This window comes from Diceros bicornis, chromosome 11, assembly GCF_020826845.1.
Source record: "Diceros bicornis minor isolate mBicDic1 chromosome 11, mDicBic1.mat.cur, whole genome shotgun sequence".
NCBI lineage: Eukaryota > Metazoa > Chordata > Mammalia > Perissodactyla > Rhinocerotidae > Diceros > Diceros bicornis.
This window is the reverse complement of record NC_080750.1, coordinates 82,444,424-82,458,917: the sequence shown is the minus strand read 5'-3', so window position 1 is coordinate 82,458,917 and position 14,494 is coordinate 82,444,424.

The window sequence follows — 14,494 nt, the reverse complement described above, 5'->3', positions numbered from 1 at the left end:
TCCTTCTCAGGCCTGGGGAGAGAGGGATGTGGGGACTCTAGAGAGAGGTCCTGAAAGCTCTGGGGGTGGGGGCCAGACCAGGAAGGAAGAAATGGGAGGACAGTGGGGAGACAGAGAGGGGTGGTCACAAAAGTGGTCATTAGGGGCAAATGCTCAGGGGAGGGTCTCACCTGAGGGAGACCAGTCTGCAACTCGAGTAGAAGGGACCCAGGCTGCTCTTCTTAAACAAGGATCCAGCTGGGGAGGAAGGAGGAGGAGGAGGAGCAGGAGGGACAGGGGTTGGGGGAGGGGCTGGGTGGGAATTAACCCACCAGGAGCTGCTGGGACCAGGGTCTCACCAGGATCTGCAGGAGCCTCTCAGTGGAGTTGAACGTGGCTGAGCCGTTGCTCATGTGTGATGAATACCGAAGGGTGGAGATGGTGACATTGACTGTGAGGGTCTTCAGGTTGTGCCCCAAAGCTGCAAGACGAGAGGGAGAGCGATGGCCATCTCTGAAAGCTGGCCTGAGACCACACCAGAGTCCTGTACTCATTATAATCTGTCGTCTTCTGTCCCAGTGGCACCACCACCCACCCGTGTGGTCACCCAAGTCAGAACCAGCATATCTGCTCAGCTCCTCCTCCCTCCCAGTAACACCCATTCACCTTGCACACTGGTCCTCACATACACTCCCTCTCTCCATCCCTGTCCTAGCTCAGGTCTTAACTTCCTTCACCCGGACCAACACCCCAGCAGACTCACTCGATGCTCTGTCTAAATGATGTTCTACGTGGACTACTAGAAGAATCTTTCTGAAATGAATACCTCACTAGGGCCACCACTGCTCTAGTACCACCCATGGCTCCCTATGGCCTTCAGTGTTTAGTTCAACCTTCTTGACCTGGCACTCAAGGCTCTACTCAATCTGGCTCCTGCTGACCTTTCAGTCTCATTTTATTCATCTTCTGCAGGTTAAACATTATGCTTCTTGCAACCCAAATTCGTTTCAATTCTCCCCATAGGGCATGTTGTTTCTGGCCGGAGCCTTTGCTCATGGAATCCTCTCTGCCAGGAAAACCCTTCATCCTCTATTTGCCAGGTACCCTCCTACTCATTCTTAAAGTCTTCATTCTGGTGTAACTTTCTCTAGCAAGCTCTTCCCCTCAAAATTATGCCAGGTGCCTCTCCCCAAAATATCCCACATTGTATTATAATGGTGTGTTAATTTCACAAGACTAAGGGCTCTCTGAGGGCTGGCCTCAGACTGAATCGTTGGTATAATCTTTGTGATCAGCATGATTGCTCTAAAACCAGAATTTCACACCCTGGCTTCCCAGCTCCTGGATCACAACTGGCTCGTGGGGGAGTGGGGCCAGAGAGCTTCTCTTGGGAAGGAAAAGGGGCCCCCAGATACCTGTGGTGGCTTCTGGTGGCACAGGCGATGATCAAGTATGCAGGGACGTGGTGGCCGGCTCGGGAGCTGTGGAGAGGGCTGTCAGCAGGGAGGGACAGAGTGGGAGGAGCCCCCAGGCTCACACGGGCTCCAGCACTGGCTGTCTCAGGACCACCATTCACAGATGAAGCATAAATGAGAGTGAGGGGACGGGTGACTGTGTGAGCAGAGGGACGAGCAAGCCTGTTGGTGAGAGGAGCCCAAGAGAGAGAGATAGGTGAACAAGAGAGACTGAACTTGGAGGAGAGACAGATAGACAGGCAGAAAAATGGGCAGATGGATAGGATACCTGGAAAAGGAGGACCAAGGGGGGGGCTTTAGGAGAATTAAAGTGAAAACCACGTGGGGTCAGAATGTGGTGGAGAACATGTTTGTGTCTAAGGCTTTCTCACACTGGGCTGGGACTCTCCACCAGAACCTGGGCGGGAGAGAAGGGATGATTTAGGGCCCTTCCAGGTGCTTCTCTCACCAAGGACAGCAGGTGAAGGAGAACAAGTGCTCCCCAACCCCAAATGCAGACGGGACACAGGAGATCAGGGCCAGGAATACTCATTGGTGGTAGTCGGGGCCACGGCTCCATAGGTGTAACCTGTGGAGAGAAGGCGAGAGGAGCTGAGCAAGAGTTGGGGTGAACATAAAGAATTAAGGGAGAGGAAGGATGTAGGGACCTTTGTGGGAAAAGCAGAGGGGAAAGCAGCGGGGACGAGTGGAGGGGTGTTCAGGGGGAAGGCAACGAGATGGAAGGTGGCTGGACCCAGTGATCACACAGTGATGAGAAGACTGAACCCAGACCAGGAGGATAGAGAGATGGATCATAGCTCACTTTAGAGCAACGGAGGGAACACAGAACTCCGACTGGGAGAGAGAGTGTGGCTGTAGCACAGCCCCTCACCACCGACGTAGAGGCTGTCCCCGTCCAGGGTGAAGGCGCCCAGGTGGGTGACACACTGGGTCTCATGGCTCAGCTTCCAGTAGAGTCCCTCTCTGTCCAGCCCGGGACCTGTGGAGGTCAGAGTGGAAGGTGCAGATCATGTCCACCCCAGTGGCTGCCCCATCCTTCTCAAGCCTGGGTGAGGAAGATCATGGGGATGTGGAATACTGAGCAGGGTCATTCTGGGTGTGGATAGCGAGAGAGGGGAAGGGAGGAGGCTGATGGAGATGCTGAAGGGGCTGCTCTGATGCCTGCAGGGTCTCTCCTAGGTGTCTCCCGTGTGAGACACCCCCCTCACAAGTAAGGCCTGGCTTCTTTTAGGATGTGGAGGGGGGCCTGTGAGTGGCAAAGAGGGGTGAACACACAGACCTGTGTGAGGGGGTGCCTGCAGGTCTGCACGGACAGCAGCGAGAACAGTCAGTGCCCTGTGCCATCTGACACATGCAGGCAAGAAAGTACCGTTATGTTCTCTCGGTTCTACATTCCAAGGTCTTTTCTTTCTACTTCTTTCCTACTCCACAGCCATCACCCAGGCCTAGGGAACAATCATCTTATTCCTAATCTTATTCCCAGCACCTCCCATCTTGCCTACTAAGTCTTCATTCTTAACCATGAAGTCCATTTTAACCCACGTGCTTAGACCAAACGCTAATCACATCATCCTTCTACTCGCATCTCTCCAGAGTCTTCCCACTGGTCTTAGAACAGAGTCCCAAGTCACCCCTGATCTGGTCCTGCCTGTCCTCCCCTCGCAAGTGTGGCTCACACCGCTCCCCCTGAGTTGACTCGGCTCGGCCATCCCTGTTCTCAGTTCATGGACACACCAGGCTCTCTGCTTCAGGGGTGTCCTCATGCGGGTCCCTCTGCCTGAAACGCTCTCTTGAACACACTCCCACACCCTCACTCCAGTCTAACCCTCCGACCAGCTAAATCCAGTCCCAACTCCAGCTCTCAAGCTAAATATCAGTCCTTCTCAAGAGGGCTTCTCTGCCCGCTCATGTTGATTCCCCTTGTGCCAAACTCCCACATCACTCTTAACATTAACTTTTCAAAATCCAAATTCCCAAATACAATATAAATTCCATGGAGGTGGGACAAGGTCTCTCTGGTTCTCCAGGTCCCCATGCATGTGTCCCAGGGCCTGGCTCATGAGATGAGGAACCATCCCGGTTTGTCTAGGACTGCCCTGGTTTGAACACTAAACGTCCTGTGTCCTGGAAAACCCCACTGTCCTGAATAAACGAGGATGGTTGGTCACCATAAATTATACACTCAAAGACTATCTATTGCATGACAAGCACACATTCCCCTCAAGAACATCACAGGAAAGCTAGAATGAAAAAGGCACACACACATACACACACAATTAGTAGAGGCCAACAACTAAATACAAAATTACTTAACAAGATTCTCTGCAACGTGAATCATCAGAACGTTATTTCAGAAAAGTTTCAAAAACAAAGTTAATTCCCTTTAAAAGGCAAGGTGGTGAGGACAGTCTTTTTGGAGACTAGCGCCCTTCCCTTCAATCTACAGTGTTGTTTAGTACTCCTCCAAATGATTTGAAATGTCATAAAGAAAAAAATGCTCAAAATAAATCTGGCTACTGGCAAATTCAATTTTAAATTTGTTATTAATACAAAGAAGTTCAAATCATCTTTTTCCCTGAATGCTCCTTTATTTCAAATTTTTGTGGATGATTTATAGGACTTTAGAACTCAAATTGAATGGGTCTAAGGAATGTTGTTGAGTATCCCTGCTAATATTTCATGGGATGTCTTCTAATACTACATACACATGCAAAACATTTCTGTATTTATATTATATATAAATCCTGACTTTTGAGTATTATGCAATGCAAGTAAATCTATATTTTCTTCTATAATACACATTTGCAGTTATTTACGTTTGTTTCATGTGTTTTTACTTGCATATAACTGTACTTACTGAAATATTTACCACACAGAACCACACACAGCTTACCATATTTCCATCCATCCAACATCAATAATATTTCTCAAGATACCCTCACTCTCAATGACTCCCTGTGGTGAGAACCTGAGCCCAGGAAAGCCCACTGGCAGGTCTTCTGCACAACGGAGGCTGCCGGAACCTGTTGGTACCAGGTCCACAGGGTACTCACCTGGTCACACAGAAATCCATGGATCAGCGAGGACAGGTGGACCCTCAGCCTGGTTTCACCTCAAACTTGATCTCCACGGATGCTTCTTGTGTCTGAGGGGGGAAAAAAAAGCACAAACAAGCTTTTGAGGCCTTTTATAGGGTGTTGGATGGAAAGTTCACCCCATTCACTTTTCTTTTTCGTATTTACTGATTTAACTGTAACCGTTGGTTGTGACTGGATTTTCCCGATTCCTATCCAGCCACCTGCTGCTCCCAGAGAGGGGAGAAAGCAGCTTCGTGCTGTGTGCACTTGAGTCGCTCAACTCACTTGGCTGGACAGAGACTTTTTGGTGACTCTGGACCCTTTAAACAAGCTTGTCATTTAGGGACCCTGTAAGTGACTCGCTGACTTGTCAACAATTTCCACACTTCATTCAGGGCTCGGGAGATTTTCAGACCCTGGAGCAGGTTTCCCAACCTCGGCATCACTGACATTTGGGGCTGGATAATTCTCTGTCAGGCTGTCCTGGGCCCTGGAGGACGCTGAGCAGCATCCCTGCCCCCCCCTCTAGATGCCAGGAGCGCCCCATTTGTAACAACACAAACACCGTCTGCAGATGCGGATAAGCCCTCTGGGGACAAAATCACACGGAGGACGATGACGGGGACTCTGAAGAGGGGACGGCGGCGCCTGGAGCCAGGAGGAACAGCAGCCTCGGGCGCCCTGAGCAAACAGCCCAGGGGAAATGGGGCTCCGGGAGGACGGAGGGAAGCCGGGCCCCGGCGGGGCTGCCCCTGGCCCATGCCCCTCCGTGGACCGTGACTGGAGCCGGGACCGCCCACCGCTCACCGCGCTCCGCCCCTTCGGGCGAACATCCACGGGAATGCGGTCCGCTCCGAGAAGACGGAACACACCTTGCAGAACGCCCGCTCCATCCACGGCGCCGCACGCGCTTCCGGTTCCGGTCTCAGGCGGACGTTCGGGGAGGACGAACGTTTGGGGAATGCCGGTTGAGGCGGCGGGCGAGGCGAGGCCACGCACCACAACCTCGGGGTAGGTGTCTAGTTTCTAGAGTGAGTGAGAAGCTGGAAAGCGGTCTGGGTCAGCTCCAGGGACAGGGACAAAATCTAGGGCGGGGCTGTGTGCGGGAACCAGTTCTAGGGGCCGGCTGTGGGCGGGGACAAGGCTGTGAGTGACAGCAGGCTGGGGAGGCGCTTCTGTGGGCGGGAACAAGGCTCCCGGAGGGGCAATGAGCCGGGACCAGGCTGTGGGCGTGGACCAGGCTGTGGGCTGAGCCAGGCCCGAACGTTGTGGGCGGAGACCAGTTCCAGGGGCGGGAAGAGGCGGGCGTGTGGCTGGAATAATTCAGGCAGACTTCACAGGGGGAGGAAATCAGCTCCAGGGGCGGGGCTGGAGGCGAGGCTTTCTGTGGACCCCTAGACTGTACAGGTAGCTGGATGTTGAACAGCTGTTCTTCATTCCTTTCCCCACCTTTACACAGCCTCATAGAATGATGTGCCCATATTTAGAATTCTAAATTTTTTGTGCGTTTGCTGTTCTCAATTTCGTTAAAAAATTGGATCATATATTCACATTTGTCTACAACTTGATGTTCCAAGCCAGTAGATAAGGATATAACGCTATTTTAATTTTAAAAATCTGGGGGGAGGTAGGCCCACGTCGTAGGTGCACGTATACGAAAACTTCAAAGAGTGGTGCAAAGTCAATAAAATATTCTCACTCTACCACTGTCTCCCGGTACTTTTGCACAGAGATAAACATCCTTTCCTCCTCTATCCTTCCAGACATACTGTGTATATGTGGGACTGTGTATATGTTCAAGCCCAAGAGGGATGTCCCCAAGCAAAACCTGAAGCCCATGAATTGTCTCATGCATCATAAGTTAATGAGAAGAGATTTAATTTTTTGGTGGAAGGAGATGAACCAGTGATGAATCCATAGGAAGACAACAAAGAAACAAGAGAATTTTACCATTTAAAAGGTCAAAGGAAAAAGTGAGAAAGAAAATGTATTCATACTATCTGACGTAGCACATCTCTGGATAAGATTCATCTGCTATAAAATTGTAAACACTTATGTCATAAAACAGAGGACATCGAATTTTGAGTTATCCTAATTCATTAAATAGTTATATTGGGCAAGGGGAATTATGTTTTTAACATATGTAAGAACTCTTCATGCTGATTTTTTTCAGAGAAGAAAGAAACTATAAATAGTCAAAACCTGAAAAATGAAAAAGCTGTATGAGTAGCTAATTTAGAAATATAGATTTTCAACCAGAAAATTAAAGAAGTTGTTTTTGGAACCAGAGTCAAGAGTGGGGAAGGTAGCTTTTCATTATCAGGTTTGAAGTATTATTGGAGAGATGTGCGTATACATACACACATATGCACACACACGGGAGCCTGAATTTGTATTCCAAAGGGATCATCTAACTCTACAAAGAATTTGTAAAAAGGATTCACTTTACAACAGTAGAATGTATTTTGAAAACTACAGACTTCAAGCATTAAAAAAGCTGTCATCATCCCGGTGGAAAAATGAATGGGGCATCACTTTCCAACCCACATGGTGATAAGCATTTTACATACATTACTCTTGACTTTTCTCACAGCAACCCATAAGGAAGATGGTATTATCTATCTCCATTTTGCAGATGAGGAAATTGGTGACAACAGATTGCTAAAATTTTCATATAAGTTCTCAATAGATATTGTTTTATGTTAAAATTGTTTATTGAATTTTCTTTTCATTAATAAAATGATATGTGTCACTCTTACAAATAAGCAAAGGCTGTGTAAAAACAATTTAGCAAAACTACAGTTTTCTTTTGATATAATTAAATATAACAATCACTTTATTATATTTCTGCTCTCTGCCTCACATCTACGAAGATATTTCCTATCCTAAAGGCTTACTAGAAAACTCTACTAAAAATCAAGAATCAGGGAATACCCATATTATGCAAGGTTCCTGAATACATGCAAAAAAAGCCATTATAACAAATTTTTGTACAAAAATCTTAGATCATTCATGAACTGATAACAACACAAATCATGATTAGGCAAGGTATTTCTGTAGAATGACAAATATTTAAACTTTAGACATTTAGAAAGGTAGTTCATTACAGTAACTAATGTGTATAAGAAGAATTTTTTCAAACTCACTAAGTGCCAGGAAATTATTTGACAAAATGCACTGCAATATTATTCACAATAGCCAAGAGATGGAAACTACCTAATTGTGCATCCGTGGGTGAAAGGATGAAGAAAATCTAGGGCATCTATACAATGAAATATTATTCAGCCTTAAAAAGGAAGGAAATCCTGTATTCAGAATTGCTTGCCTGGATCATTTCAGTAGCCATGTGCTTTCTTCCTTAGTACCCTCTGATCCATTCGCCAACCAGGAACCAGGGTGATCCTTTTACAATGTAAGCGCCACAACCTCTAATGGATCCCTAAAACAGATTTTGGAGGTGGACTGCCTGGGTACCGGTTGTGTGACCTTGGTCAATTATATAACCTCTAATATTCCTCATCCATACAATAGAGGTTAATAGTATTGTCTCCATGGCATTGTTGTGAGGATTAAATGAGTGAATACATGTCAGATGCCTAGCATGTGCCTGGCATATGGTAAGGCATCATGAAAAATTTAACTGTAATTATAACCAAATTAAATATTGTGATGGCCTATTAATTAAGTTAAACCATATGAAATTTCTAATATTCAACCATTTTGACCCATTATTATTGTTGAATAAATGATAAAACTCAGTCAAGGCAGGTTGCATAGAGTCAAAAAGGATTGGATAAATGAAAATATTTTTAGAAAAAATAAGCTGAAATAGATTGCTTTGTAATTTACAAAGCAGTTTCTCATACTTTGTTTCATTTAATCTCTATAGAATGCTTTTCAGGGTATTATTACCACTGTCTCTGAAGGAGTAACTGACTTTCCCCAAATCACACCACATTAAATAACACAATTAGAGTGGAAACATCATTTCAAGTATAAATCCCATATGATATTTTATTTCCCCTTCATAATAACATCTGTCCTCTCAGGAAAGTGAGGAAATAATGCTGATTCATAGGAACTTAGTCTTAAAGAGACATACTCTCAGATGATAAACACTATGTCTTTGAAACAAGGGTGTTGAGAGAAGAAACTTGGGACCAATGCTTTCTGGGTTTTCAAGTCCATGATTAGACTTCTGGTAAACAGCCAAAGAAGGGAAAGGGTGAAAAATAGTCCAGAATGAAAAAAGTTTGACGTATATGTAACTTTATTGATCACCTCAAGATTCTCTTTTTGTTTATGGTCTGTGTCACCCTACTAGAATATAAATGCTCTCAGGGTAGATGACTGCTATCGTGCAGCAAGTGGTAGGCGCTGAGTAAATATTTATTAAAGGAATGAAAGTGGCCTTGAATACATCTGCTCTTTACTCACCAGAGAACAGCCCCATAGCAGGCAAATGGCATCATTAACAAAATTTTAAAAATCATATCCTTATTAGCTCATAACCATGGATACAAGGCTCCCATTTATTTCATACTTTCTAAGTACTTCAGCATTCTGTTTTATTAGGGAGTGTTTCCACAGCCTTGCTGTAAAATAAAGCAAGACTTTTTGGCCCATTGATTGCTGTTTCCAGCAGAGCCCATCTCTATACTTACCTCTAAACAATTAACTATAGATTTGTTATCCCAATGAACAGCGATTTGTTATGGAACCTGTTTTATCAGTGTCATGCGAAGGTAGACATTTGACATGTCTTTAAGGGGTGATATGGATAATAATGTTGATGCAGAAGAAAACTAAAAATTCTCTCTGGTCTTTGTCAAGTGCATCTGGGTGAAGGGTATCTTGTTGTCACTGGATTTGAGAACTCAAAAAGACTCGCCCAACTCTTCATGTTACAGGTGAAGAAAATGAGGTCTAAAGAGGTTGAGAGATTTGACCAAGACTAATTCCTGGGACTAGAGAAAGATCTTCTGATTCTCAGCTGGCCACATTGTCATAAGATCTCCAGCTCCAAACAGCCAAGAGACGCAAGTCTGTTGATTTCCAGGCAGAAATGATTCCCCTTCACGTTTTTACTTTTTCTCCCTTAGATGCCTGCTCTGCCCTGACAAGGAATTTATCTGATGTTTACGCTACACTTAAGAAGAGGAAAATGCTCCTGGCAAACACTACTGTGATTCAGTGTGGCATTGGAGAGCCCAGTCATGAAAAAACGAGAATCAACAGAATAAGAGGTAAATAAAATTAGAGAAGAAGAGAAAATCTATTATTTTAGTGGGACATAACTTATAAAGTTTAGAACTGGTAAATAAATGCAGTAATGTGTAAGGAAGCTAGATTTCTATATGAAACATCAAAAATACTGTTACATGAGCAAGAATTAGTTTAAACATGTAAATAATTATTCCATTCATAAGAGCAATGAATTATTTAAGATGAGTAGTGAAAATAATTGGAACTACACATTAGTTATATGAAGAAGATTATAAAAAGATACAAAGCGTGTAAAAGCTCTGATTAAATGGAGAGATATACTATACTTGTGATTGAAAACAGTGTTTCAAAGATATAAGTTTAATGTTTCCAAACATTATTCAGATTCCATATGCTTCAAATCAACTTTTAAAATGATGTAGTGTTTGTTTTATAGACTAAAAGATATCCATTTGTAAAATAAAACACTGGACCATCAACTAACATTATTCACAAGTAAATCATTCCAAATGGATTATAAGGGCTAAAATTAAAAGTAGAAATCCCCTGCGTATAACAGTAGTGGATGACAATATAGAAGAATATCCATAATCTTAAAATTAGTGAAGATATTCTTAATATATATGCTTAAAGATGTCTGGTTGAAAAGAGGAAGGAGAAAAAGTAAAATGGAACGTGATATTGTCTCTGATTTTCTTTCAGAGACTTAATCTAGAGAAGAATATTCCAGTCTACGATATTGGATAAAGAAATAGAAATCTGTGATAATTACACAAATAATGAGATGACATATATAAATGGTAGCATAATGTATCAGTTAGCTTTTGCTGTATAACAAACCATCCTAAAATTTGGTGGCTTCAAATAAGAATAGTTTACTTTTTCTCAAGATTCTGTGGGTTAACTGGGCAGTTATTTTGATCTGGACCTATTGGTTGCTCAGCTAGGATTGGCTGGTCTAGGACGGCCTTACTCACATATCTGATTGTTGACTTGAAGTCACCTGGAGTGATGGAGATGTGCAGTCTATCTAGACTCATTCACATATTGATGGCCTCAGGCTTCCCAAGGGCAGCCAGAGAAGGACAAGTACCAACAATGAGCAAGTGTTTTTCAAGCCTTTGCTTATGTCATTTGTTAATGTCCCATTGGCCAAAGCAAGTTACAAGGCCAAGTTTACCCAGAGTCAACGTGGGATGGTACAACCAAAGAGACAGTGGGAGAGGACTAATGTGTGGCCATTTTTGCAATCTTTAACACATAAGTTTAGAGGAGAATTAGTATGAATGTTTTTGTATTTGTTCATTTGAATGCCCGAGGAAAATTGCACAAAGCCAAAAGAAACATAAAGCAAAAAATTAAGTGGAGATGTAAGGTAAGTTTAGTTGGGACTTAAAGTGGGTCTGCACAAATGTCGTAGTTTATTTTTCAAGTGTAGGCAAGTTCTTGTGACCTATGAAAATAACTTACATTTCGATTATTTTCTCGCTGAATGTGTTTTATTCATTAACACATTTGATGTGTTTCTCTCTGGCCTTAGGAAAATAACGTAGCACTTGGGAGCAAAGATGCAGCCTAATAGCCCCACACTGGAGGCCAAGATAGAGCAGACATCCATGGCCACCATGACCTTGCCCTTGGTGCTGTGGTAGATGGGGAGGAAGGTGACCCAGACACTGCAGAACACCAGCATGCTGAACGTCAGGAACTTGGCTTCATTAAAGGTGTCAGGCAGGTTCCGTGCCAGGAAAGCCACAATGAAGCTACCCAGGGCCAAGGAGCCCAGGTATCCCAGGACACAGTAGAAAGCAGTGACCGAGCCCTTGTTGCACACGATGAAGATGTGGCCGTGTTGAGAGTGTGCATCTGTGTCAATGAAGGGAGGAGAGGTTCCCAGCCAGATTCCACAGAGACTCAGCTGGATAAAGGAGCAGATGGGAAAGATGAAGTTAGGTTCCTCTGACACCAACCACTGCCTCATCCTTCTCCTTGGTGCAGTGACCTTGAAGGACACAGCCACAGTCATAGTTTTGGCCAAGACACTGAAAACTGCCACAGTAAATACAACTCCAAATGTGATTTGTTGAAGACTGCAGGTGGCTGTGTTGGGACGACCAATGAAGAGTAAGGAGCAGAGGAAGCAGAGGGTGAGGGAGATGAGCAAGATGTAGCTGAGAGTCTGATTATTGGCCTTGACTATGGGAGTGTCTTGGTGCTTCACAAAGACCCCCAGCACCACAGCTGTGAGGAGAGAAAAGCACAGAGCTGTGCACCAGGGCCATCCCTAAGGAGTCCTCCTAAGCCAGAAAAGTCACAGCTTTTTTTGAGGCAGCAATCTCACCCTCTGTTGGCATACTGATGATCTGGACACTTCACACACTGATCCATGTCTGGGGAGAGATGCAAAGTGTCCTCAGCCCAGGTTCAGTCATTCTCTCTCATTCGCATGCCCCCAAAGAAGGCATGGGGTAAGCTTAGCCAATTGTCTTCCTTTGTTGCTCCAGGCACCAAATAACAGAATGCTCTGCAGAGAACCATTCCCAGTTAATACTGCCCATCTTATTTATGGTTAAGTAAAGCTATTATCCATCTCAGTATTTATCTTGCATATTCATGAAAGCACATTTTTCTCAGCAGAAAACCAAACGTCCTCCCTGTCTCTCTGAGCTATACCCCTGTAAACTATGGCCTAGATTTACTCATTCAATGAGCAAGCAGTTATTGGAAAACCTCCATGAGGCAGATAATATGCTACATACTAGGGAAACAGAGATGACCAAGTCATAGACCTCACTCCTCGGGAGTTTCAAAATGAGACCATTTCTACCATCTAAAATGATCTACAAAACATTTCATCTTAATTTCACTTCCACCACTTCTGTTAAGATTTTAGTCACTTCTCTCCTACGTTATCATAAGATCCTTTTACTCTGGTTCCCTGCCCTTGTCCTGCATCACAAGTGATACGTCTACATGTAAGTGGGATCATGTTTATCCTCCATTAAAAAATCCGACAAAATCGTAGGAAGACCAAAAAGACTGTATAACCTTGGTCATGCCTACCTCTACTACCTCTGCTCTGATTTTTAAGATTCCCAAATCTTCATGTGGTTCTGAAAGTGTTCCGTGCCCACTCATCCCTGCAGGTATGAATACATGCTTTTTCCTTCTACAGGGGCATTGCTCCTTCCTCTTTACGTCCTCTTAAATTCTCTCACTTTTCACGTTTAGAAGTACAATCTGCCTGATAACGTTTTCTGTGGATGGTGTGAGTTAGGGTTGGTGAGTCATTGCCTTCTCCATGAAGACAGCCAATTTACCCAACATGGTTTATTGAAAAGGCTTTCATTTTCCCACTCCTCTTCAGTGTTTCCTTGTAAATCAGACGTCTATACGTGAGTCCCTATATGAGCAGCTTTTATCTGAACTCACCATTTGGTTCCGTTGATTTTCTTGTTTATCCTCTTGATGAACCTCCTCTATTGTGATGCTATAATACTTGATGTCAGGTAGAGTAAGTCCTCCCACTCTATTCATTGTTTGCAAGATTTTCTTAGCTAAGTTTTTCCTTTATCATTTCCATAAGAATTGTATCAATTGTAATTTCCACAGAACAGGTCAGCATTTTAGCTGCAATTTTGTGGAAGCTGTAGATTAATTTGGAGAGTTTTGATATCTGTAGAATTTTGAGTCTGTTCAGTCACGAATTTGATTTATCCCTCCAGTTCTTTCAGTTTTCCTCCATTTATCTAAATGCTGTTCTATAAATTAATGGACAGAAATCTTTTGAAAGTCTCATTAAAGTTATTTCTAGGTACTTCATACTTTAAGATGTTGTAAATGTCATTTTTTTAAATTTAAATTTTGAATGCTTATGACGGGTAGATGGAAGCAAAACTTTCTATATTAACCTTGTATTCAGCCACCAATAAACTCAGTTAATACCTTAATTTATATGGATTTTACATTTATACCATAATATCATCTGAAGATAACATCAATTTTACTTCTTCCTTTGAAGTAAATTATTCCTTTTATTTCTTTTCCTGCCAATATTTTATCAAGCAAGACCTCCAGCATAACGGCTTATAGAGGCAGTGATGTTGAACATTCTTCTCTTATCCTTGCTTTCATCAGTGTAAGATAAAGTTCCATTCTGTGAATACTGTGTATGGGAGTAAGAGAGTTTCGTTCTGTTCCTGATTTGGTAAGTGTTTTTTCTGTTGTTGTTGTTTGTTTTAAAATATGAATAGGTGTTTAATTTTACTAGTTTTTCTTACAGTTACTGAGATTATTATTTCTCTTTTTTCAGAGATTAGTGTACTGAATTACATTGCATGAACCTAACTTGGTCATGATATGTTCTTCTTATAAAATATAGCTAGATTTGGAACCTTGATTTGATTTGATTTTTTTTTTTTAGGATAAATGAATTTAACCCAACAAAGAATGTGGCCTGTAATTTCCTTTCCTGCAATGATTTTGTTAGATTTTGGTACCAATGTTAATCTAGTCTCTCAAAGTGAGTCAAAAAGTTTTCAGTTTTTCCTATTCTCTGGAAGAGTTTGAGTAGATGTATATTATTTTTTTCTTGAATATTTTGGCAGATTCATCAGCTTTGTACCAAATAAATAGCTTACAATAAAATTTTGTAGAAATGTTTTAAAGGATGGTCTCAATTTCTGTAATAGGTCTGGCAATATTCAGATTTTTCATTTTTTCTTGAGGCAGTTTGGT